Source organism: Wyeomyia smithii, chromosome 2 (genome assembly GCF_029784165.1).
Source record: "Wyeomyia smithii strain HCP4-BCI-WySm-NY-G18 chromosome 2, ASM2978416v1, whole genome shotgun sequence".
Classification (NCBI taxonomy): Eukaryota; Metazoa; Arthropoda; class Insecta; order Diptera; family Culicidae; genus Wyeomyia; species Wyeomyia smithii.
In genome coordinates, this window is record NC_073695.1 from 185,428,372 (window position 1) to 185,453,610 (window position 25,239).

The window sequence follows — 25,239 nt, forward strand, 5'->3', positions numbered from 1 at the left end:
CCCAATATGAGTGTTTCTTTAACCAGAATGATGCATGGAGCTAAAAATTGACCTCAGACACCATTTTGAATTGTAAGATGGCAACTTCTGGGAAACAGCCGAATACTACTGCATATGAATATTTCCGCAATCGCAATAATGTATGGAAGCCAAGCATTGACCCTGGACACCATAATGAATTCGAAGATGACCACTTTCAGTTTCTGGAAAACAACGAAAATAACTGAATACCACCTAACATGAGTGTTTTCGGAATAGAGGTGATGTACTAAAGGCAAAAGTCGAGGATGTTGTCATTCCGATAAAACCAATAATTTCAAACGATATAAACAAATTGCAAGAAATCAATGAATTTGGAATGTTGAAAATTATTGAATTAAACACAAAAATAGGCGGGACGCAGTTTGCCGGGTCAGCTAGTAAATACATAAATATGCTGGTTAAAGCAAAGCTGCAAGTGATGAATATGAAGATTAGAACTCGAGAGCAAAAAATTCGGAGGGATAAAAAAAAAACAAAAAATACTTTCAAAACGAAGAAAACTAAACTTTAAATAATAGTTTTTGCATAACAGTTGTTATCACTAATTATGTTTGTTTTGTTGAATATCTTTTATATATAATTTAATAAAGCTTTTAAACCAATTACAACATGATATGTATCCATACATAAATTGTTAAATTGATAGAACATTCAAGTGTTATCTAAGCTAAAAGTTGCACAACCACCATATACGACTATTGACAACCATTGTGCGGTTTCTCCTTTTATCTTTTTCACGAGGTAATTGAAATATTCATTTAATTGTACACATCGTGGCCTGATTATTGAGCTTGAGCTTGACGGCCGCACATTTCGTAGTTGCTTCCCGTGATGGATCTGAGCTAGTGAAGTTACACAGGGAACCACGTATATAGCAACTTGGGATTAGTTTACCATTTACACATCGTGGCCTGATTATTTGAATATTTCTTCTTCGTGCCTCGATAAGCTACATCTATTATATTATCAATATTCAACTCCCGGAATTGCGTTAGTTTTACATACAAACAATATACGCACGAAATTTGCAACATATTTTTTTCTGTGAAAGTATGAAATTGAGTCAACTAAATCTAAAATTGAGTAAATTCAGTTTCGTGTGTGAGAATGTCACACGCTCACAGAAATTCAACAACAATGCACAGTGATACAGTAAGGCAATGTAGGCGGACACGAGTTTTTCGATGCGATTTTGTGGTTTTAGAGTAAATTTTTTTTTTAAGAACTTGTTTCTTATATTTAGTCTATTTTTATGTGCAAATGAAAATTAGGGTGGTTCTGAAATCGACTAAATGAAAAAACTCACTTTTTATTTGCATAAATAAATGTATACATTCATCGGCACAGTTGTAGATCAACTAATTTTAAGCAACTTTCGGTATTTCTTTACAATATTTATACAATATTTGTTCTATCAAATGATACCAAAAAATATTATTTTTGTTTGCCCTAAACGGAGACATCAATATATCAAAAGGGCCTATTTTTAAAATAGAAATAGTGAAAACTCTTCATCTGTATAATATATCGACAATGTTTTTTCGTCAAAATTGGCGTATTTTTGATTAAAGTTACCGAAGAAAACTTTGTTTTTAAATTTGAATTGAAAAAATAGAGCGAAAAGACTGTTTTTGGAAACCAAATTTCATGTCTACAAAAAAGTTTTTTTACAAAGTTACTTAGAATTAGTTGGTCTACAAGTTTGCCAAAGAATGTTTTATTTCGTTGATTTTAGGACCACCCTAATTTTCATTCGCACATGAATAGAGGACTATGTATAAGAAACAACTTTTTACAAAAACTATGGCTTTAAACCGCAAACCAAAATCGCAACGAAAAGCCTATGTCCGCCTAAATTGCCTTACTGTACCACTGTGCAATGAGTTTAGTTACCTTTTTCACCACAAAGGGGGTGTTCCCTGTCTGTCTTCACGGGAATATATGGGAAATTCGAGAGTGAACTATATTGTTATTTTAAGATATTTGGTTCAATCCAAATCCTTCTGGTTGTTGAAAACAGTTTTCGTTCTAAGTCTTTTTTACAAATGTTTACAAGACAAGACGTATACCTTCCTGTCAGAGAGCTGCCACGGTGGGAAATACTTAAAGAAACAATAGGGGTCTTCACATCGAGCTCGCATACGAATACCCAGCCGTAAACTGTGTATCTTCCATTACTCGTCAATGGAGGTGAGTATTTTTACGGCTGGGTGTTTGTTTACGAGCTCGACATGAATACCCATAATTGTTATTCATGTAGTAGTGAGACGTATCCGCCGCTCGTTATTGGAAATTATTGGAATCTGAAGTCATCCCCTGTAACGTATGAAGCAGACTCGAAAGCCTGGAAGCTGCCCGTTATTTTTGAAAAGTGGATTTTAGACTTGAACGTGAAATTTGTTAAAGAAGAACAGAAGTCGTTTGTTTTCCTTATGGGGTTTTCACTGTGGCCAGAGAGGTTGATCTATTATGATTTTGCCCGAGTGTTGAATACAAGATTCAAAACTCCTATCAAAAAGACCGAAACTAGGTCTTGCATAATGCCATATTTTTTGAAAAGAGGTACGTGGGGTAAAAAAGCATGTCAAAAATTTATGTCCAAAAATTGCTCAAAACGTAAAATTGTCAATTCAATTGAATCGATTGTCATGAAAGTTGGCATGTTTATTCTACTCTATAAAGGAAACAAAATGACAGTTATTGCAAGTTGCTATCAAGAATACATGATGAGATATTCGCATTTAAAAAAAAAAATCCACCTAGTGGTGAAAACCAGCCTTTCTCATTCGAACTTATTATTTGTTTAAATAGATTTACACCAACACTTAAAAAATACACTTTGATTATTTCTGCTGGATTTGTTATTCTTTTTTTGTTCACACAACTGTACCGAACATTTTAAATATAACATTCACACAACATACATTAACACATATACATGCAAATAACATTAAATTCTTTCAAATATATGATGCGATTTTGGTTTTAATCGTGGTATAATCGATTTGTACTCATATACTGCGTATAAATATTTAGATTGTTTATGTCAACTTTAGTCAGTAGATTTCAAATAATACATTATACATTAATTTGATTTTTTTAACGCAGTTGATATTACTGAATGGGCAAATACCAATCAATATGGGTTCTTGAAACCTGGATTATACCCAGTGGCATTTTTAATCCAGATGACCACATCTGGTTACATGATAATCATAAAATCCATCATAAAATTGCCGAACTGCCTGATCGACTGTTTCCGATCAACAGCCTAAAGTGACAAATATCATCCAATACGATTTGGGGTAGCGGTATGATACCCGGAGGCCAGAAATCATCTTCAAACGCCATTTTAAATTACTGGACAGTAGCTTCCAGTTTCTGGAAACCAGTCTAAAAGGGACAAACATTACGCAATTTGAGTTTTTCAGTATCCGGGATGATGCTGAAAGGCCAGGAATCAACTCCATACTGCATTTTGAAATCCGAATTTGCGACTTCCGGTTTCTGGAAAACATCCTTCAATTGCCAAATATAATCCAATAAATGTATATCCACTTTTTGGATTTCAGAATATTGATGTTGTATTTGAAGGAATAGTATTTAAAATTTAACGTAATATTTGTACTAATTAAATAGATTTTCTATCATAATGAATCCTACTTTCGAACTTTGATCAAGGCAGCTAATTTTAAACAGCCTTTGGGTTTTGTTGCTTTGTAAGTTTGAGAAACAACTTGTTCGTTTGACACTTATTTTCTTGAAATAAGTCGTGAAATCTTTGAGAGAATAGATTTCCAATATTTTTTTCCTATGAATCCTTTTTTTTCTAGGGCAACTATTGTGAGCTTTAGAGCAGCTTTTTTTTTCGATTTTGTCAACCAGCATTATAATCAATTGTAATGGGTACCAATACAGCAACTAAACCTTCAATTTAAAACTAAGATTGTTGAAATCAGTCATGCCATCTTTGGCAAAACGAGTGAATTTAAAAAAGTTTTCTGAACACGTTTCTTTTCATGACCTTAGAACTACATGTTCAATCACCATGAAATTCGTTATTTAGGGGTTTTGAAGACAGTCCGTTCATTTGATACCTATTTTGTTCAAATCAGTTGTGTAGTTTCTGAGATAATGAAGTTTCATAACTTTTACATTTTGATACATAACAGACAAAGTTACAGTCCGATTATAATAAAATTTAATAGGGTCTTATCAGGCAACTAGACCTTTCTATTGCAACTTATTTTGTGAAAATCGGTCCATCCATCTTTGAGAAAATTGGGTGAGTTCAAGCAGTTTTAGAAACATTTTTCTTGTCATAGCCTGATTTTTCATTATTATACATAACGGACAAAGTTAAAGTCCAATAACAATAAAATTCAATGCGGTTTCATGGGGCAACAAGACCTTCCATATGACACTAATTTTGTGAAAATCGGTCTAGCCATCTCTGAGAAAAGTGAGTGAGTTTAAACAGTCTTTGAAACACGTTCCTTTACATAACTTTTGAACTACATGTCCGATCCTTATAACATTATTTTACAAATGGTTCAAAAAATAAGCCCGTTCTTTTGATACTAATTTTGTTCAAATCGGTTGTGTAGTTTTTGAGATAATGAAGTTTTGTGATTTTCTCATTTTGATACATAACCTCGAAACTAAAAATCCGATTGCAATAAAATTCAATAGGGTCGTCAGGGGAAACTAGACCTTTCATTTGCATTTAATTTCATTAAGATCGGTCCAGCCATCTCTGAGAAAATTGAGTAAAATTGGGAGACCTTTACATACATACGCACACACACACACACATATACAGAAATGCTCAGCTCGTCGAACTAAGTCGATTGATATACGAGATTCGACCCTTTGGAGCACTCTTATACCTTTGGTTTTTTCAGTGATTGCTATACCTTTCTAGGAGAAAGGCAAAAAGGTAATTTTCACAGCAGTTTTTCTCTTGCCAACAGATCTTGAATTAAAATCCAAATAAAACGTTTTGTAGTGCAACTCAAGAGTTTCCATTAAATATATTCAAAAAATGCGCCGTTATAAAGATGCCTTGCAGTATCTTTTTGGCAAATCCTCAGAACTCGGTCTATATCAAATCAATCATGTCAAAAACAAACAAAATGCTTATTTAGACCTATTATTCACAAACTGCACTGAAGACTTCTGTGTAGATGCATCATTGACTCCCATCTGGAAAAATGAAGCATTCCACACAGCAATTGAATATTCAATAGTAATGAATAACACTTCGTACCCCAGCGACTGCGAGTACGAGGATGTACCGGAATACCACAAAACTGACTTCGAACAAGTCAAACGTAGACTTCGCATAATAAATTGGCGTAGTATAATTTGTAAAGAAGGAAATGTCAACGTAGAAGTATCAAAATTTTATGAAATAATTAATCAAATTATATCAGAAAATGTACCTCTAAAGAAAAGAAGACGAACGAACACCAACAAATATCCAGTGTGGTTTAATCCACAATTGAAGAACCTAAAAAATAGAAAACAAAAAGCACATAAAATATACAAAAAAGACAGCAATAGCGAAAATCTTCAAAATTACCAAGAAATTTGCTGTCAACTTGACGCAGCCATTAAAATTGCACATGAAGAACATAATCGTAAAATCGAATATCAAATCAAGTCTTGCCCTAAGAACTTCTTTAATTACGTAAAAACCAAACTAAAAAGTAACAACTTTCCATCACGAATGCATCTTGACAGTAATGTAGGACAAACTAGTAATGAAATATGTAGTCTTTTTGCCACTTTTTTTCAAGAAATTTACACCAAATATGAAGAAACAGATCGCGACCGCGAATACTTCTCGTATTTTCCTGAATTTTCGAATTCTTTATCTGTCAATCAAATATCTGAATTCGAAATTCAAAACGCACTTAAAAATTTAGACGCTACGAAAGGTCCTGGACCTGACAGAATAGCTCCAATTTTTCTCAAAAATTTGGCAGAAGAACTATCTACACCATTACAACACCTTTTTAACATGTCCCTGAAGAATGGAATTTTCCCAGAACTCTGGAAAACCTCATATTTAGTGCCAATTTTCAAATCTGGCGCTAAATCTGACATTCGTAATTATCGTGGAATTGCCATTATTTCATGCATTCCAAAATTATTTGAATCAATAATTAATGAAAAAATCTTTCAACAAGTAAAACACCAAATTACAACTCAACAGCACGGCTTTTACAAAGGCCGATCAACTACCACAAATCTTTTGGAATTCATAACTTTCACTCTGACTGTAATGGACAACGGTAACCACGTAGAAGCTCTTTATACGGACTTTAGCAAGGCATTTGACAGAATCGACATACCATTATTACTCTTCAAGCTCGAAAAATACGGAACTGAAACAAAATTTTTGGAATGGCTGCAGTCATACTTAACAAAACGAACACAAATAGTCCGCTTTCAAAATTCCTTTTCAAACCCAATAGAAGTAACTTCTGGGGTTCCTCAAGGTTCCCACCTGGGCCCTCTTCTTTTTATATTATACGTAAATGACATTTCCTTTCTTCTTAAGTCAATACATGTGCTTGTATATGCTGATGACATGAAGCTCTTTATAGAAATAACCAATGCAGAAGACTTCGAAATATTCCAGAACGAAATTAATGTATTCTACACTTGGTGCAACAAAAGCCTATTACAACTCAACATTAAAAAATGTAATTCAATAGCCTTTAGCAGAAAAACAGTAACACCACCAACAAACATTTTCTTAGGAAACCAACCAGTAGAAAAATGCAAAATCGTTAGGGACCTAGGCGTAATCTTAGACTCCAAACTCACATTCATAGAACATTATAATACAATTATCAACAAAGCAAATAGTATGCTGGGCTTTATAAAACGCTTCGGCCACAATTTTCAAGACCCATATACAATCAAACTATTATATATTACATACGTCCGACCAATTCTGGAATATTGTAGCATTGTATGGAATCCCTATATTGCCACACATGAAGAACGCATTGAATCTGTCCAAAAACAATTTCTTTTGTACGCGCTTCGTAAGCTAAATTGGACATCATTTCCCTTGCCATCATATGAAGCACGCTGCATGCTTATAGACATACAAGCACTTAAAGAACGCCGCGATCTTTCAATGCTTTATTTTATCAATGACATTATTTCTCAACGCGTGCAATCTACTCAATTATTATCACAACTAAATTTTTATGCACCCAGTCGTCAATTAAGAAATCGTAAAATATTTTCGGAAAATTCTCACAGAACAAACTACTCAAAAAATGGCCCAATAAATCGCATGATGCGTCACTATAACCAGCACTGCGAAAATATCGACATCACCATGGGCAGAAATCAAATAAAAAAACGACTAACTACTGGAAATAATGTATAGAATATAAGAAAGCATTGTATTATTATAACTGTAGTCTACATTTGCTTGACGAAATAAATAAATAAATAAATAAAGCCATTTTTTCTATAACATGTCATTGACCATCATTTCGAACCAATTGTGCGAGAAACGAAACTCCGTTTTGTGTCGTTGTTCTTTATGCATTAATGCACTAATACATAAGTCTGCAGAAATTGAGGTTTTTGGAAAAGGGGTTAGTGAGGTAAACAGGCTCTTCAAAATCTTGTATTCAGAAACTGCTCAAATCGTAAAATACTTACTCTCGGCTTAAATTCGAAGTTACTCGATGGAATGAGAGGTTATTTTTGGAGCCAACAAGAGAATGAGAGAATGTCAGCAAAGCCACGCAATACTTTCTGTTGAGCTTTTTTTAATGTAGGGTTCATTAAAGAATTAATCGAAATTTTCAGTAAATCTATCAAGTCTAACCCAAATTCTTGCAGTTTTGGTGATTTTGACGGTTGTTTTTTTCGAAAAAAAAATCTTCAAGGAACGTTTTACCCCAAATTGCTGTCTTCTGGTAAAGTAGGTAGTTCTGGTAAGATACAGTGATAATCCAAATTTTCAAGAAAATCTATTTAGTCTAGCAGGAACTAGTGATTTTAGTGATTTTGACGGTTTTTAAAAAAAAACCTTCTAGGGCCGTTTTACCCCATTTGGCACACTTGGCTTATGCATGATATAAAAGCTCTTGAGTTGCTCTACAAAACGCCATATTGAGATATTTTTTCTAGCGATGTTGAGAAGAGTAGGATGACCCTGAAAATTGACAGTTTTTAAAAGAAAAATGCGTTTTTTCGTCAATTTATCTCTTTGCCATATATTGTGACCATGCGTTTTGAAGTACTCTTAGTGTAGAATAATACCACAATTTTTTAGGAAAATCCATCAAGTCTAGCAGGAATTATTGCACTTTTCAGTATTTGGACATATCATTTTCAAGGGCCGTTTTACCTCACTTAACCTCAATGAAAAAAATTCAAATTTCGCAAAACTTCCTACCTTGAACAGACAAACAAACGCTGAAAATTTCAGCCCAGTCGGAGAACATCAAAACAACGTCCCTCAGAAAGGCGGTTGCGGCTCGCGCGAACTGGCTCTTAACGTTGCTTTTGCTGACGCAGGAGTCCTCTCGACCGCGCAACCAGATGTCGTACCGGTACAAGGCGGCCAGCGGATGACAGGATAGGGGGAACCCAAATATCACGGACCCTCCTTTCCTCCTTGATGTAAAAGGCCAGACCGCGGCTGACCGCAATGACCAAAACCAAGAGGGGACTCTCCTTAACGGTGAGAACGTACTGTGCGAGGGTGCCAATGCTCTTTTACGGTTTAGGCGCGGAACCTTTCCAGGTTCGCGAGCCGAACCGTGTACTGTGCAGCTCAGGGGGGTCCAATCCTAGGTCTCACTCACTGCACATCACACGGACGCCTCGTGTATATCAAAAAGCTCGCGAGTCTGCGGGTCTACTTCCTTTTATACCCTCAGAAAGTCCGCCAGTTCCCTCCAATAGTTTTGCGCTTAATTTAAATCTTATTTTTGAAGCAGTTTGCGCCTTGCTGAATCCAGCCTTATTGACCAAACAGCGATTTATATTGTGGCAGTGGCATTTGTCCCTAACTAACGTGCTTATGTTCTGTATTGGATTTTATTTTGATTTAAAAAAATTTCGAATTTTTCTCCAGAGTTACCTGGAAGCTGAAAACGCTCTGTCGCAAAACAGTCAGTTCTGGATCCACCAAAAATCACTGCTTGTAATCAAACCTAGTAAGAGTTTATTTTATTCTGGAGAAAAATATACTTTTCCTCTGTATGTTTACGCTCCTTAATTTAGCTCATTGGAAAGAATATCCTTGATTTATTTAATAGAACAACTTGTGGCTCTGCTTGGATGGATGATTACCTTTCCTCTTCCTTATGTTGGCACTATATTATTAACTTAACTCGTCGACATCTTAGAACAAGCAACTGGTTTTTAAAATATATGCGGTTCTACGTAGCTATTAATTATTAAGCTGTTTTATGCGAATTCCAGTGTGAATGAATGGGTTTCTAATGGTGCGCACAGTACATAAGGCAGGCAAGCTAGGAGATACCTGTGATCGCATGCGGTGAGTTGCATGTTCGTCATCAAACACCTCCCGGCGGTTCGATGGTAGCCCGCTGCTACACCATAAATGCTATGTTCATCTTCGATGAATATATACCACAGCTTGTGGTGCTACCGGTTTTTCATAGGAAGAAATGTCGATAGGTCTATAAATTACCCGAGCGTCTGTAATTAGTTGTTTGCCTCCAATAGCCATGGTTTTAGGTTACATTTAACTGGTGGTTTCAACCTGGAGCCATCAAAGTCAAGGTCGACTCTGGCTCAGTTGAGTACGAGTTTTTAGAATATTATACAGACATATAAATAAACTTTTTAGTTTGGCTTTAAAAAGCAGCTACCATTTGCTGAGAAACTCATTTCAAATGATTAGTTTAATATGCAGCTTTACTTTTTAGGTGTTGAAATAAAACTGTTTGACAAACACATTTTCCTCAAATTAGTGTCCAATTTGACATGTCCAGAAGAATTTTAGGAAACTCAACTTTCTACCAAAAAGCTTGAAGAATAATTTTGTTCTAATGTACGAGCTTAAATTTTTTTTTTAAATATTTTGAATTTTAATACTGAGAATAGGCTGTGTTTTCATTTAATTCTACTACGAAAGATCGAATACCCTCTTATACCTACTGACCGCAAATATTTTAAAATGAAATTCCAGACAATTGACTAGAAGCCAACCCTTGAAAACTTTTCTCTACCTTTGCCATTGTTAAGATATATCGGTTCAACACGCGAAATGTTTCATTAAATTCTGAGTGGGTGCTGCCAGCCCGTCAGTCGCTTTGGCGAGAAATCCATCATATGTTGAGTATTTCGGGGCCATCCACATACCACGTGGACAGATATTGACCCCCCCTCCCCCTCCGTGGACAACTGTCCATATAAACTCTAAAAAAATTGTATGGACCGTGGACATTAGCCAACCCCCCCCCCCAGTGCTGTCCACGTGGTATGTGGATGGTCTCTTCTGAAAATGTTTATAGAAATAAAAATCGGACTGGTCCAGTCGACAAACATGCATGCTCAATTTTGGGGTGCTTTTTCGCCGTGTGCCGATAGCTCGCTCCACAAGTGTAATTTAAAAAAAAACGATGTATGACAAACTTGTAGTCTCATTCTGTGCCGAACACGCATCAGTATAGGACGTGTTTGGTGATCGCTCCGATAGAATATAAAACAAAAGACGCGCGAGCAAGTGTTGGCATTGTTTGCCTGGTCGAGTGAAGGTTCAAGGTCGCCCGCCTTTGTGCAACTGTTTCGCATCGTGGCTGTTTGCTGGTGCGTAAGCCGATTTGGCTGCTAAGTGATTTGTGCTACAGCAGTGGACGAGAATCTCAACACAAAGGAGGAAAAAGAAGAAGCCAACAGTTGACAGCGAGTTGTGTCGCTGTGCTGAGTGATCACACACCCGGCTCGATGCTGGTGGCTGTTTGGAGCTGCTGTATTGGTGCTGCTGGCTGTAACGGCTGCAGCTTCGACCGTTCGGACAACCAACCCTGCTGAAAGGAGAAGTAAAGAGGTACGTGTTCTGTCGGCGCTAGTGCGCTAGATTTAGCGCGATGGATGTAGATCCCTAGCCTCCCGTGCCACCATCCCCGAACCCCTCCGACCCTGTCCCTCCTGCCAACCCTTCCTCTGTTAATTCTCCAGTCCCCCCTCGACCCAGGCTTTACCCGGACGGATCTCAGGGCAGCTTTACTGTTTTCTTTCGGCCAAAAGCAGGACCGAAATCGAAACCGTTAAACATCCTGCAGATTTCGAAAGACCTGACGGAGGGGTACAAGGCCGTGACCGAAATCTCCAAGGTCAGACCCAACAAGCTCCGTGTCGTGGTCAGCGACCTGGCACAGGCCAATGCTATCGCTTGCTCTGAGCTCTTCACACGCGAGTATCGCGTTTACATACCCGCACGAGACGTGGAGATCGACGGTGTCATAACCGATTCGAGTCTGTCGGTCGAGTGTATCTTGGCAAGCGGTTTTGGCTGCTTCAAAAATGCTTTGTGTCACGACGTAAAAGTAAAGATCATAGATTGCAAGCAATTGCGGTCTGTGTCTCTTGTCAACGGCACAAAAGTGTACACTCCGTCAGACTCGTTTCGTGTTACGTTTGCCGGATCTGCTCTCCCTAGCCACGTCTCGATCGATCGGGTTCGTCTGCCTGTGCGATTGTATGTACCCCGTGTTATGAATTGCACCACACAGTCGCCTACTGCTGCAATAAGGCACGATGTAGCAAGTGTGGAGAAACTCATGCGGACGATTCTTGCAGTGTAAATGCTGAAAAATGTATTCACTGCGGGGAAAATCAGCATGAGCTCTCCACATGCCCGGTGTACATGCAGCGCAGAGATAAAATCAAGCGGTCACTTAAGGAGCGTTCAAAGCGATCTTACGCTGAGATGCTGAAGAAGACCGTGACCACTTCTACCATAACATCGAACCCCTTTGATCTGTTGTCCTCTGATGAAACCGATTCTGACGATTCACCAGCGGGAACAACTTATGCCAATCCTGGGGCGTCTAGAAAGAGGAAAAATATTTCCTCTCCTAAACTTCCCCGAAAAGGTCCTAAGATTTCCCAAAGGGAAATGAAAGTTACAAATAAACCAAACAGTGCTGCGGAAAAACCGAAGCAAACTCCTACTGGGCTTGCAAATTTAAAGTCCCAGAAGGAGTTCCCAGCACTGCCAGGAACATCTAAAACCCCAGTTGTTCCTTTTGCACTCCCAGTTGATGAAACAAACTCTGGATAAGTGAAATTTTCTGACATTGTGGACTGGATTTTTGAAACTTTCAATGTACCCGATCCAATTAAAAATTTTCTTACAGCATTCCTCCCAACAGTTAGATCATTTTTGAAGCAGTTGACTGCCCAATGGTCCCTCCTTGCAGCGATTGTATCCTTCGATGCCTAATTCATCTGCGTATACGAAGGATTCTATCTCTGTCTTACAGTGGAATTGTAGAAGCATTTTACCAAAAATTGATTCATTTAAAGTTTTAATAAATAGAAACAAATGCGATGCATTTTCCCTTTGTGAAACTTGGCTTACTTCAAATATTGATCTCAACTTCCATGATTTTAATATTATTCGCCTTGATCGAGACACCCCATATGGAGGAGTACTTTTAGGGATTAAAAAGTGCTATTCTTTCTATCGTATTAACCTCCCCTCGATTCCAGGCATCGAAGTTGTCACATGTCAAATGACAATACAAGGTAAAGAGCTTTGTATTGCCTCAATATATATTCCTCCCAGAGCACAGGTTAGGCAACGGTTGCTCTTTGATTTAATAGAACTTCTTCCCTCGCCACGTTTGATTTTGGGAGACTTCAACTCTCATGGTGTGGCTTGGGGTTCCCCCTACAATGGTAACCGCTCCTCTTTAATCTATAACCTTCGCGATGACTTCGACATGACTATTTTGAACAACGGTGAAATGACCCGTATCCCGAAACCTCCAGCGCGCCCAAGCGCTTTGGATCTATCCTTATGTTCGACGTCGCTACGGTTGGATTGCACATGGAAGGTAATCCTCGATTCTCACGGTAGCGACCATCTGCCTATTCTTATTTCAATTACTAACGGTTCAACTCGCATGCGACCAATTGACATTCCGTATGACCTCACACGGAATGTCGATTGGAAGTTATACGAGGAAATGATTTCAAAAGCGGTCGAGTCGATTCAACATCACCCACCACTTGAAGAATGCAACCTCCTCGCGGGCTTAATCCTCGACGCCGCGTTGCAAGCCCAAACGAAGAAATATCCCGGCGTAACGATCAAAGAGCGGCCTCCAACTCCGTGGTGGGACAAAGAGTGCTCCGATGTCTACACGCAAAGATCCGACGCGTTTTTGGCCTTCCAGAAGGGAGGTATACCCGACGACTATATACGGTATTCGGAGCTTAATACCAAGCTTAAAAGCCTGGCTAAAGCAAAGAAACGCGGATATTGGCGTCGGTTCGTGAACGAGACGTCGAGGGAGACATCGATGAGCACTCTTTGGAACACAGCCCGAAGAATGCGGAATCGCGTAACGGTCAACGAAAGCGAGGAGTCTTCAAGTCGGTGGATATTTAATTTTGCCAGGAAAGTATGTCCGGACTCTGTTCCTGAGCAAAACATTGTTCGCGATGCGTCTCCGGGCCACGACGCGATAGAATCACCTTTTACGATGGCAGAATTTTCAGTTGCCCTCCTGTCCTGTAACAATAACGCGCCTGGGTTAGATAGAATCAAATTCAACTTGTTGAAGAATCTACCCGGCAATGCCAAGAGGCGCTTGTTGAACTTGTTCAATAAGTTCCTGGAGCAAAACATTGTACCGCAGGATTGGAGGCAAGTGAAGGTGATCGCCATCCAAAAACCAGGGAAACCAGCATCTGATCACAACTTTTATAGGCCGATTGCAATGCTATCCTGTATCCGGAAATTGATGGAAAAAATAATACTCCGTCGTTTAGACCATTGGGTCGAATCAAATGGTTTACTATCAGATACTCAATTTGGCTTCCGCCGTGCCAAAGGGACGAATGATTGTCTTGCGTTGCTTTCAACAGCTATTCAGCTGGCGTATGCTCGCAAAGAACAAATGGCGTCTGCGTTCTTGGACATTAAGGGGGCTTTTGATTCCGTTTCTATTGACATTCTTTCGGGTAAACTTCACCGACAAGGATTTTCTCCAATTATGAACAATTTTTTGCACAATTTGCTGTCCGAAAAGCACATGCATTTTACGCACGGCGATTTGGCAACTTTTCGCATTAGCTACATGGGTCTTCCCCAGGGCTCATGTTTAAGCCCCCTTCTTTACAACTTTTATGTAAATGACATCGACGAATGTCTGGCAAATTCATGCACGATAAGACAACTTGCAGACGACAGTGTAATCTCTGTTACAGGAGCCAAAGCTGCTGATTTGCAAGGACCATTGCAAGATACCTTGGACAATTTGTCTGCTTGGGCTTTACAGCTAGGTATCGAATTCTCTCCGGAGAAGACTGAGATAGTAGTTTTTTCTAGGAAGCATGAACCTGCTCAGCTTCAAACACAATTAATGGGTAAAACGATTTCTCAGGTTTTGGTACACAAATATCTTGGTGTTTGGTTCGACTCTAAAGGCACCTGGGGTTGTCACGTTAGGTATCTGATGAAAAAATGTCAACAAAGAGTGAATTTTCTTCGTACAATAACCGGACAATGGTGGGGAGCCCACCCAAGGGACCTTATAAGGCTTTACCAAACAACGATATTGTCTGTCATTGAGTACGGGTGTTTCTGCTTCCGCTCCGCAGCAAACACACATTTGATCAAACTGGAGCGAATACAACATCGTTGTTTGCGTATCGCCTTGGGTTGCATGCAGTCGATCCATACGATGAGTTTGGAGGTCTTAGCTGGAGTATTACCATTGAAAAACCGCTTCTGGAGCCTGTCTTCTCGCATTCTTATCAAATGTGAGGTCTTGAACCGTCCTGTGATTGAAAATTTTGAGAGGTTAATCGAACTTAATTCTCAAACCCGTTTTATGACATTGTATTTCAATCACATGTCCCAAAATATTAACCCTTCTTCGAATATTCCAAATCGTGTCGACTTATCAAATACTTCTGATTCTACTGTGTTTTTCGATACATCCATGAAAGAAGAAACTCGTGGAATCCCGGATCATTTACGCGTGCAGCAGATCCCCAAATTTTTTTCCAATAAATATCGAAACATCAACTGCGACAACATGTACTACACTGACGGATCACTTCTTGATGGGTCCACTGGCTTCGGTATTTTCAATAACAATTTAACCGTCTCCCATAAGCTTGATAATCCTGCTTCTGTTTACGTCGCAGAATTGGCTGCAATTCAGGACACCCTAGGGATTATCGAAAAAATGCCCACGGACCATTATTTCATCTTTACGGACAGTCTCAGTTCCATTGAGGCTCTCCGATCGATGAAAGATGTTAAGCACTCTCCGTATTTTCTGGGGAAAATACGGGAACATCTGAGTGCTTTATCCGAAAAATCGTATCAGATTACCTTAGCGTGGGTCCCTTCTCACTGCTCGATACCGGGCAATGAGAAAGCGGACTCTTTGGCTAAGGTGGGCGCAACAAACGGTGGAATTTATGAAAGACCAATTGCCTTTAATGAATTTTTCTCATTTGTACGTTAGAATACGATCATCAGTAGGCAAAATGCTTGGACCAGAGGGGAACTGGGAAGGTGGTTACATTCCATAATCCCCAAGGTGTCGACGAACCCGTGGTTCAAGGGGTTGGATGTAGGTCGGGATTTCATTTGCGTGATGTCCCGGCTTATGTCCAATCACTATAGATTTGACGCGCATCTCCGTCGTGTTGGGCTCGGGGAAAGTGGTATCTGTGCCTGTGGTGAAGGTTATCACGACATAGAGCACTTTGTTTGGTCATGCCCTGTACACCGTGACGCCAGGTCTAAATTAATAGCTTCCCTGCAGGCCGAAAGCAGGCAGCCGGCTGTTCCTGTTCGTGATGTCTTGGCGAGCCGTGACCTATCCTACATGTCCCTTATATACGTTTTCCTGAAATCCATCCACGCCCCAGTTTAATCCTATTCCCTTCCGCCTACATCCAACCAAACGACAAGAACACGTTAAGACCCCGGATCCGGAAACAGCAACTAGACCCGCACGATACTCTCAGGTCCCGAGGGAGACAACCCAGTATGCCAGTCCGTAATATCTTGGCCCAGCAGCGGAACATGTGCTTACCTATGGCAATGAAAACCATCATACAGTAAACCAGAATTTTTTATGCAAAATATTATAGCTTTAAGTTACATTTAGTTTCAGCTCGTAGTCGGCAGCGAGGATAAAAAATTTGCTTTTAGTTATTAAGATACTTTAGCAAGTAAGCTACCAGATATAATTGGCGCCGTTAAACATTAAATTGTATTTGTGCCGTGTCAAATAAATTATAGATGAACAAAAAAATAACTTGTAGTCCCTAAGTAGTACTACAAGTTTGACGAATAGTGCAGTACTCTAACTCCTAGACATGAAGTGTGAGAGCCCACATTCAGCGCAATATTCAGTCAACATTCGCAGTGAATATTATGATATTCACCGCAAATATTGGTTGGATATCCTACTGAATATGGGCTCTCACACTTTAGGGATAAAAGTTAGAGCACTGCTTATTTCGACAAACATGTAGCATTTCTTAAGGCCTGCAAGTTTGTCGAACATCATATTTCAAAATTATGCTTGTGAAGCGAATTATTGGCACGCGACCAATTGAATGGAATTGACACCCCATAATTGAATATGCAATCTTGCACAAAACATGCGACCAGCGAAGCCGTCAACTGCCATCAACCGTAGAGACGCTCATAACAAAACGTGTTTTCTAAACCGAATAAATATTTTACCTAGCAGCATTGTTATATATATTTTTATTAAGTTGTATGAGGAAAAAGTAATTTAGCTAGTGACTAGTTACCCAAAGAAATTTTTGAAGATGGGTAAAACCACTCAATAATAAACACGTTGTGAACTAAACTAAAGAGTTGAACGCGTGATGCAACTCATCATTAATCTGACATTTGCTTCAACTGTACACAACAGCTAGCTAGCATAGCACTGCACTCACCGACCGCTAGACGACAATTTTCTCAACTATTGTACCCACTGGGAACTGACAGATTGTTACTTCCAAGAAACCGATCGAACGCCATCCTGCTATAGGGTGTACTTTGCATAGGTTAAAGCTTTTCCACGCTTTGCCATGCTTTTGTGTAATTTCAGCGCCTCGCGTTCGGCAGTTTTTCATTCTTTCTCATTCAAAACAATTTTCTTCGCTTTCGGTTGCACAAGTAATCATCGCTTGGATTCAGCGCGTGGGCACCGGTGAAAGAGATTTTCGCACGATTTACGATCGATCGATGGATCAATCGACAATGGGTGGTGGTAGATATCTAATTTGATTTTCTGATCGACTTTGTAGTGCGCACCAGCAAATTGAGCGATCTTGACGGCCAGAAAGTAAACAATTTGTATTGACCTATGGATGCAACCGAGTTGCGAATTAACGACGCCACGATGGATCGAATTGTACACAATCGTGACTGGAGGAAATCTTGGGAAGACACGCGATTTCTGCTTGCTGGTGATGCACAAAAATTGGTGAGATTCGATGGAAAATTTAATCCTTTTTCTCGGTCGCTTCAACGCTTTATATTATTTCTCACGTAATTGAAAAAGGGTGATTGGATTCACTACCGTGTTTTATGAGCACCATAAGTGAAAGTTTCCGCATTTCGATATTCTAAAAGAGATCATTAGTTGTAACATTAAGGCTTAATTTTTTTTTGTAAACAAACGGGTTGCAAAAAAATTTATTTTGTTGTCTTTTGTTGTGTAACATTATTTTCCTATATAATAACGATTATATTCTATCCTCGCTGTTTTCCCCAGCAGACACGTAAGTTTTCTGTATTATGCAAAACTAATTATTTTCATCCGTTTTGGTAATGGTTTCACTCAGCGCTGCTACCGTGCTATCTTTAATTCTGTTCAACATGACGGTGTGCCGCTTCGGCTTCCCCTGCCTATGGCCGGCCAAGCCTTGACGGCATTAAGGGAGCAGTTTGGCCTCAACGATCAAAATTCATTATCCGGTATCGACAAGCTGCTATTTTTTTTTTGCACGAAGCAAGCTATAAAACGAAGATGGTACCTCCTCAGTTCTTGAAGCAACAGTCGTTGGTCCCGCAATATGATAGGTTCTATGAAATTAATTTCAATGCTTTAAAGTGCAACTCCGTGAGTCTACCGAAGGTAGACTGTGATGATGGCGCAACTGCAAAGTTCTGAACATGTCATCTACGCTAAATGTCACTTTCGGTATGCGCTCATTTTGAAACTTGAACTTTGTCGTAAACGAAGGTGCGACACGATTGTCTGTTAAAGCCGAGCGGTGCTGCTTCGACATTTGTTAGTAGGTATCAATTTCATTGTGCCGTTTTTCGATGATGACAATAGCGCTTTGCTTGTGTTTATGTTCATCATAAGAGATCATTGCTCCGAAATAGTCGTTCACAGCAAAAATAGTAGAAAAGTCATTAAACGTAATGGAATGCTGGTTTCTATGCGAAGTAATTTTCACCATTCAACGGAATGCGAGACAATTAAGCACAATTGATTATTATGCTGTATGCGCTGTTATGCTATTTTTATGAATGGAAACTCGAAATGGTTGATCGTTGGGTAAATTGCAACAACTATCTTTGATTTTTCGAAAACGTTTACTTAGCGATTCATTTAAGTGATCAATCGCCCGCAGCACATGTGTAGTTATTGTGTTTCAAACTGTGCATCACTTTGCTTTCCAAATTGTTAGGAGTGTATCTCAGAAACGGGGTAAACAGAAACTAGCGGAGCAACTTTAATCCTACTTACTTTCTCGTCACATTGAAAGCTATGAGTATTTTGGTTACAAACCCAAAAAAAAGAAATCCAAAAAATGTTTTTAGGTCCAATTACTGATTATTATGTGAGATTTTAATAGAGCAATTGCAATTAAAATTGACCTGAAAAAACTGGAATTTAGGAGGATTAGGGGCATAATGAGCACACGGGGCGAGATGGGCACCGCTCTTTTTTGCGAAACTACGTATTTTTTAACACAATATGGTATGTGGAACTCTTCCGTAGTTACTACAGTATCTTTTTATGTAGAACAAAAGTGGTTTGCCCGTTTAAAATATGGAAATATATTGAAAAAATCAACTTGGTTCCCGGATGTTGGAAAAATTATTATATTTGCGCACTACAAAATAAGCTTCTACGGTCGTTTAAATGACTCAATCAAGTATGTAGACACATCGATATGACATATGGGTCGTACCCCAAATTTCATTATCATTGAAGTTTTAATTTTAAGCTATAATTAGTATTAATATCTCATGTTAACTTTAAATAATTCGATAGGGGTGAAATGGTCACCTTTAGGTGGGGTGAAATGAGCACACCTTGTCACATAAACTTAGCTGAAATTCATCTCAGTACACTTGTGAGTTTGTCTGTTTTCATAGTCAGTGTTTGTTAACAGTGATGGTGCGAACATATATTAGAAAATCTTTGAGACCGAATCGGTCAGAAAAAGGGACTGCAGACATAATTGGCCACCATAAGGCACGACGGGACATTCACGAAACAAGCCGCCAAATATCACGGCATCCCGCGACAAACGTTGGCCCATTAGTTGTACTTCTACACAGTTTCAAGATAGGTTCTATAAGAATGCTCATTATACCCCGTGGGTGCTCATTATGCCCCAGTGGGGTGCTCATTGTGCCCCACACATCGACTGATTACTAGTTTTTGATGCATGAATCTAATTTGTGTTTTTCACCATTATACGATAAATTTTTCAGTTTGTGAATAGTGTACCTTTAATTATAGATAGTTAATTCAAGTTTTGCACTGAAGACAGCATGAAGTTTTTGTCGTTTTCCATGCCTAAATCAGCATCTAAGTTAGGGTGCTCATTATGCTCCTATTCCCCCTACATACATTTTCGATTTGGATGAATCTTTATATTTCTGTATTTATTTCAAACGTTAGTTTTTGACAGGGCGAATTTATTTTGGGGAGTAAAATTTCTAGCAAAATATATCTATTGTTTCGTTGGGATAATCACCGGTTTATTTATGTTGGATAATCGATTTTTTTAAATTATCCAACATGAACAAAAAATATATATCTGAAAAGCCATGGGCTGTGCTGAATACGTATTTTAGGAAGAGTTTTTAGATGGACGTTAGATGGACTGAAATAGAAGGATGCGCTGTCACTCTCCAATTTACTGTTTAACATCGCTCTTGAAGGTGCAATAGAGCAAAATCATTTCAAATCGCCTGGAAATACGCGAAAATTTAATCGACCATTTTTTTGATTTTAATAAAACTTTGCACACGTATTTGGCTTAGCAAACTGAGCATTTTTCACAGGTGGAGAGATTTTCTACATCCATGAGTTACATTCTAAAAGGGCGTATGCCTTTTGGCATAGGTTTTATTTGAAGCATTGTAGCCCAGAAACCGTTGGTTGTATAGAAAAACTGTCTGAGAATGAGTTGTAGGGAATTAAAAGTGCACCATAAAAAAAAATACACAGTACAAAAAAAAATTTTTGACCAAAAAAAATTAAAATAAACATTAAATTTCAATTTAAAAAAAAAAGAGTTGAATTTTTTTTTATTTTTTCGAAGAAACTTGACGTTAATACGCAACTTTAAAAAAAAAAAGAGAAATGAAAAATATTTTTTTTTATGGTAGATTAATTTTTTTATGAAAATTCTAATTCAAACATTTTTCAAAATATTTGTATTCTGATGAATTTAAATGATGCAGAGAGTCATTTTGAATCAAAAAGCTGTTGGTAGTAAACATTCTAAAGGCATTGGTTTTCGAGTTATTTCTAATTTAAGCTCGAAAAATTATAATTATTTAGGAAAATACACGTTTTTCTTAATTTGTCCATGGTTCTCCAGCAAAAACCATACGTTCATTGGAATGCTTGATCAAAAATATACAATTCATTCTTTGACAACAACACGAATGAGCGAACGGTTCTCAAGAAAAAAGTTAAATGTTCTAAGTGATATAAATATATATATAAGATTCAAATATTCATTTTCGAGTTTTATTATCTTAGGAACATATTTTTTTAAGACATAGATACTTTACAGAACTAGTTTCACCTTATATTTTATATACATCATATGTAAATGATTCGTCATCTTTTGAAAACAGCTTCGTTTGTATCTTATTTTCTGAAATCGGAACAATACCTGTGAGCAATTCCACAATAAACGGGCAACCAATTCAATCGAACATTTTTGATTTAGCTGAAACTTTGCATGCATGTTTCTAGGGGCAAAAGATGCCTTTTTGTGCTGTTGGTTTAGTTTTTTGCAACACGACTCATTTTTGAAAGTTATTTAAAAATGCCATTTTTAGAGCCAAAACGGTTTATTTGATTGGTATGACGTCTTCGGTAAAGTTATAGATAACAGTTTTGTCTTGCCGAAAAAAAATATACACTCTGAAAAAAAAGTTTTTATTTGAAAATAGTTAGAAGAAAATTTTCAAATTATTTATCCAAAAGAGCTTTAAAAATCTATTTTTTTTTATAAAAACGACAAAAGATTACCTAAACAGTGAAACCGGTCCGATCATGGAGTATCAGGAAAAAAATATGATTTTTGAAAAAAAAAATCACAAGGGTACTTTTTTATGGAAGGACAAAGTTTTTATCTACAACAAGGTCAAGCTTGAAGTTAATTCACACTAAGGCACTTTTTTATTTGATTTCACTGGTGACCTCAGAAAAATTTCACACATTAATAAGCGCTGATGTTTGCATGTGATTCGCAGAAACTCGCAATCTAATAATTGGCTTAAAAATAATAGAAACATGCTATCTCATTTGCTGTCATGTTTCCCACCGGTACCCACAGCAGAGGTACAACGATGATGCATGGTGCTCCCAACGAAAGCGCGAGATGCATACACAAGCAGTGCGAATCAACGGACCTCGTCCACCGACGCTGCCTCTGTCCTTTTAGCTGGATATCGCTCTAAAACGACAATTAATTCAGCGGAATGTCGGACATCGCGGTAAAAACAACGATGGCGGCGGTTGCGGTCTGCACCTCATCAAGACTGTGGCGAATTGTATTGGTTTCGCGATACTATGTGATGTGAACTATGTTTCTTGCCACAAGTCGGTTAAGCATAGTGATTGTTGTTAACTGCCACCACCCGCCTATAAGTTTGACGGTCGCCTGAAATGTGGAACAGATCTTCGCGTAACCAATGTTTTGAAATACTACCGTAGCGAGATGTTGCTTGACCCGGTGGCCTTTGGAATAATTCGCTGCACAGGGGAACTGATACGGTTGTGCTGAATCGCCTACGTGATTATCGTTTTTATTTTCAGGATTATTCAACTTACTGCCATTTGATACGCATCTGTTAGGCTCTGGGCGCTCAATTAAATTTGTTCATATTTCTATTGCACTCACCTGTAAAGAAAATGTAGAGAAAAACCGGTTAGTTTGTGCTGAATAATGGTAACGGACGCTTTATGATCGGTTAAACATGAAATAATAGGCATTGATTGGTTTGACTGTTCAAAAAAATCAATTATAGTGATAATTATAAATTCTTTTGTTATAAAGCTTTTCTTGATGCACCAAAACGGTGATTGGTTGCCTTCCTTATGAAGAAAAAAATTACGTTCAATCATCATATTATCAATGATAAACTTGCAGTACTGTAATGCACAAAATTATCGAAAATTCTTTGAATAAAATGGAAAAATTACATAATCTGAATCGCAACATCATAAAATACTAGCAACTTCAACAATAACAATTGCTTGAACAATCTGCATTGCGCAATTCTGGATATATCATAGAGGTTGCTAGTAATAAGGAAACTGTTTAAAGCTACAATATTTTAATCTTGCTGTGATTTGTTGTATTTAGAAACCACCTGGCAGGCTATTTTTTTTTTTTTTTTTTTTTTAAGGGGGGATTTGTTAGTAGCTTAAGTATTTATGATAAATATTAGAAAATAATGAGTATGTGTGTCCAATCACAAATGGTGACTTCTCAACACTGTTGGAAATTTGTAATTTTAATTGTTAGGATTTGTTTGCTTTCGCAATTAGGACTTATCATTCGTAGGGATTTAAACCTACTTGTAAGAAGAGGGAAGTAAATTTACAACTAACTTAATTGCTAACTTATTGGCTATAAAGAGAGCTTATCGTAGCAATTGAGGATTGCAACGATTTTTGTCGAAAATTGTTAATAATTTTATTTGACATAGCTTCTAATGGTTCAACACCAGTAAGTCTATGTAATTCGAGTGTACCAAACCAAGGAGGACGCTTCAAGATCATTTTCAGAATTTTATTCTGAATCCTTTGAAGCGTTTTCTTCCTTGTTGAACAGCAACTTGACCAGATCGGTACAGCATAAAGCATTGCTGGTCTAAAAATTTGTTTGTAAATCAAAAGTTTGTTCTTTAAACAAAGTTTAGAATTCCTGTTAATGAGAGGATATAAACATCTCGTATATTTGATGCACTTGGCTTGTATACTCTCAATGTGCTCTTTGAAAATAAGTTTTTTATCATAAATTAGTCCCAAGTACTTAACCTTGTCGGACCAACTTAAAATAACCCCATTCATCTTGACAACGTGATTATTGTTTGGCTTGAGGAAAGAAGCCCTAGGCTTATGCGGAAAAATTATCATTTGAGTTTTAGAAGCATTGGGAGAGATTTTCCACTTTTGCAAGTAGGAAGAAAAAATATCTAAACTTTTCTGCAATCGACTGCATATGACACGAAGACTTTTTCCTTTTACGGAAATGCTTGTGTCATCGCAGAACAATGACTTTGTGCATCCTGGAGGCAAATCAGGAAGATCTGAAGTGAATATGTTGTACAGGACTGGACCCAAGACTGAACCTTGAGGCACACCTGCTCTGACAGGAAATCTATCAGATTTTGAATTCTGATAGACAACCTGCAGAGTTCGATCAGTAAGATAATTTTTTAAAATTTTGATAAGGAAAATTGGAAAATTAAAAGTTTGCAATTTCGCAATCAAACCTTTATGCCAAACACTGTCGAATGCTTTTTCTATGTCTAAAAGAGCAGCTCCAGTGGAATAACCTTCAGATTTGTTAGCTCGTATCATATTAGTAACTCTGAGCAATTGATGAGTTGTGGAATGCCCATGGCGAAATCCAAACTGTTCATTTGCAAAAATTGAATTTTCGTTGATGTGTGACATCACTCTGTTAAGAATAACTCTCTCAAACAGTTTACTTATTGAAGAAAGCAAACTGATTGGTCGATAACTTGAAACTTCAGCTGGGTTCTTATCCGGTTTTAAAATGGGAGTGATTTTTGCATTTTTCCATAATTTGGGAAAATATGCAATTTTGAAGCAACAATTGAAAATTTTTACTAAAAATTCCATTGTGCTCTCAGGGAGATGTTTGATTAGTATATTAAAGATTCCATCGTCACCAGGTGCTTTCATATTTTTGAAATTTTTAATAATTGATTTAATCTCATTCAAGTTAGTTTCAATTATTTCTGCAGGTAAAAAATTCTGGGAAGAAATTAAATCAAATTGACGTGTGACTTCATTTTCAATTGGGCTCACAAAATTCAAATTTGAGTTATGAACACTCTCAAACTGCTGAGCAAGTCTTTGAGCCTTTTGTTCATTGGATACAAGAAAACGTTCACCATCTTTTAAAACTGGAATAGGCTTTGAAGGTTTCTTAAGAATCTTCGACAGCATCCAAAATGGTTTTGAATATGGTTTCAATTTTTCAACTTTAGTCTCAAAATTTTGATTTCTCAGAAGAGTAAATCTATGTTTAATCTCTTTCTGTAAATCTTTATAAATAGTTTTAAAAACAGGGTCACGAGAACGTTGATATTGACGTCTGCGGACATTTTTCAAACGAATTAGAAGTTGAAGATTTTCGTCAATTATTGGTGAATCAAATTTCACTTGAGCCTTTAGAACAGAATAATTCCTGGCATCAACAATTGCACATTTTAATGCG

At 37.7% G+C, this 25,239-nt stretch overlaps 1 protein-coding gene across 6 annotated transcripts in view; it reads right to left on the reverse strand.

Moving 5' to 3' along the window:
• Positions 1-25,239, reverse strand: part of LOC129723047 (uncharacterized) — a 137,782-nt gene that overhangs the window by 57,964 nt on the left and 54,579 nt on the right. The gene's annotated exons all lie outside the window — the stretch shown is intronic.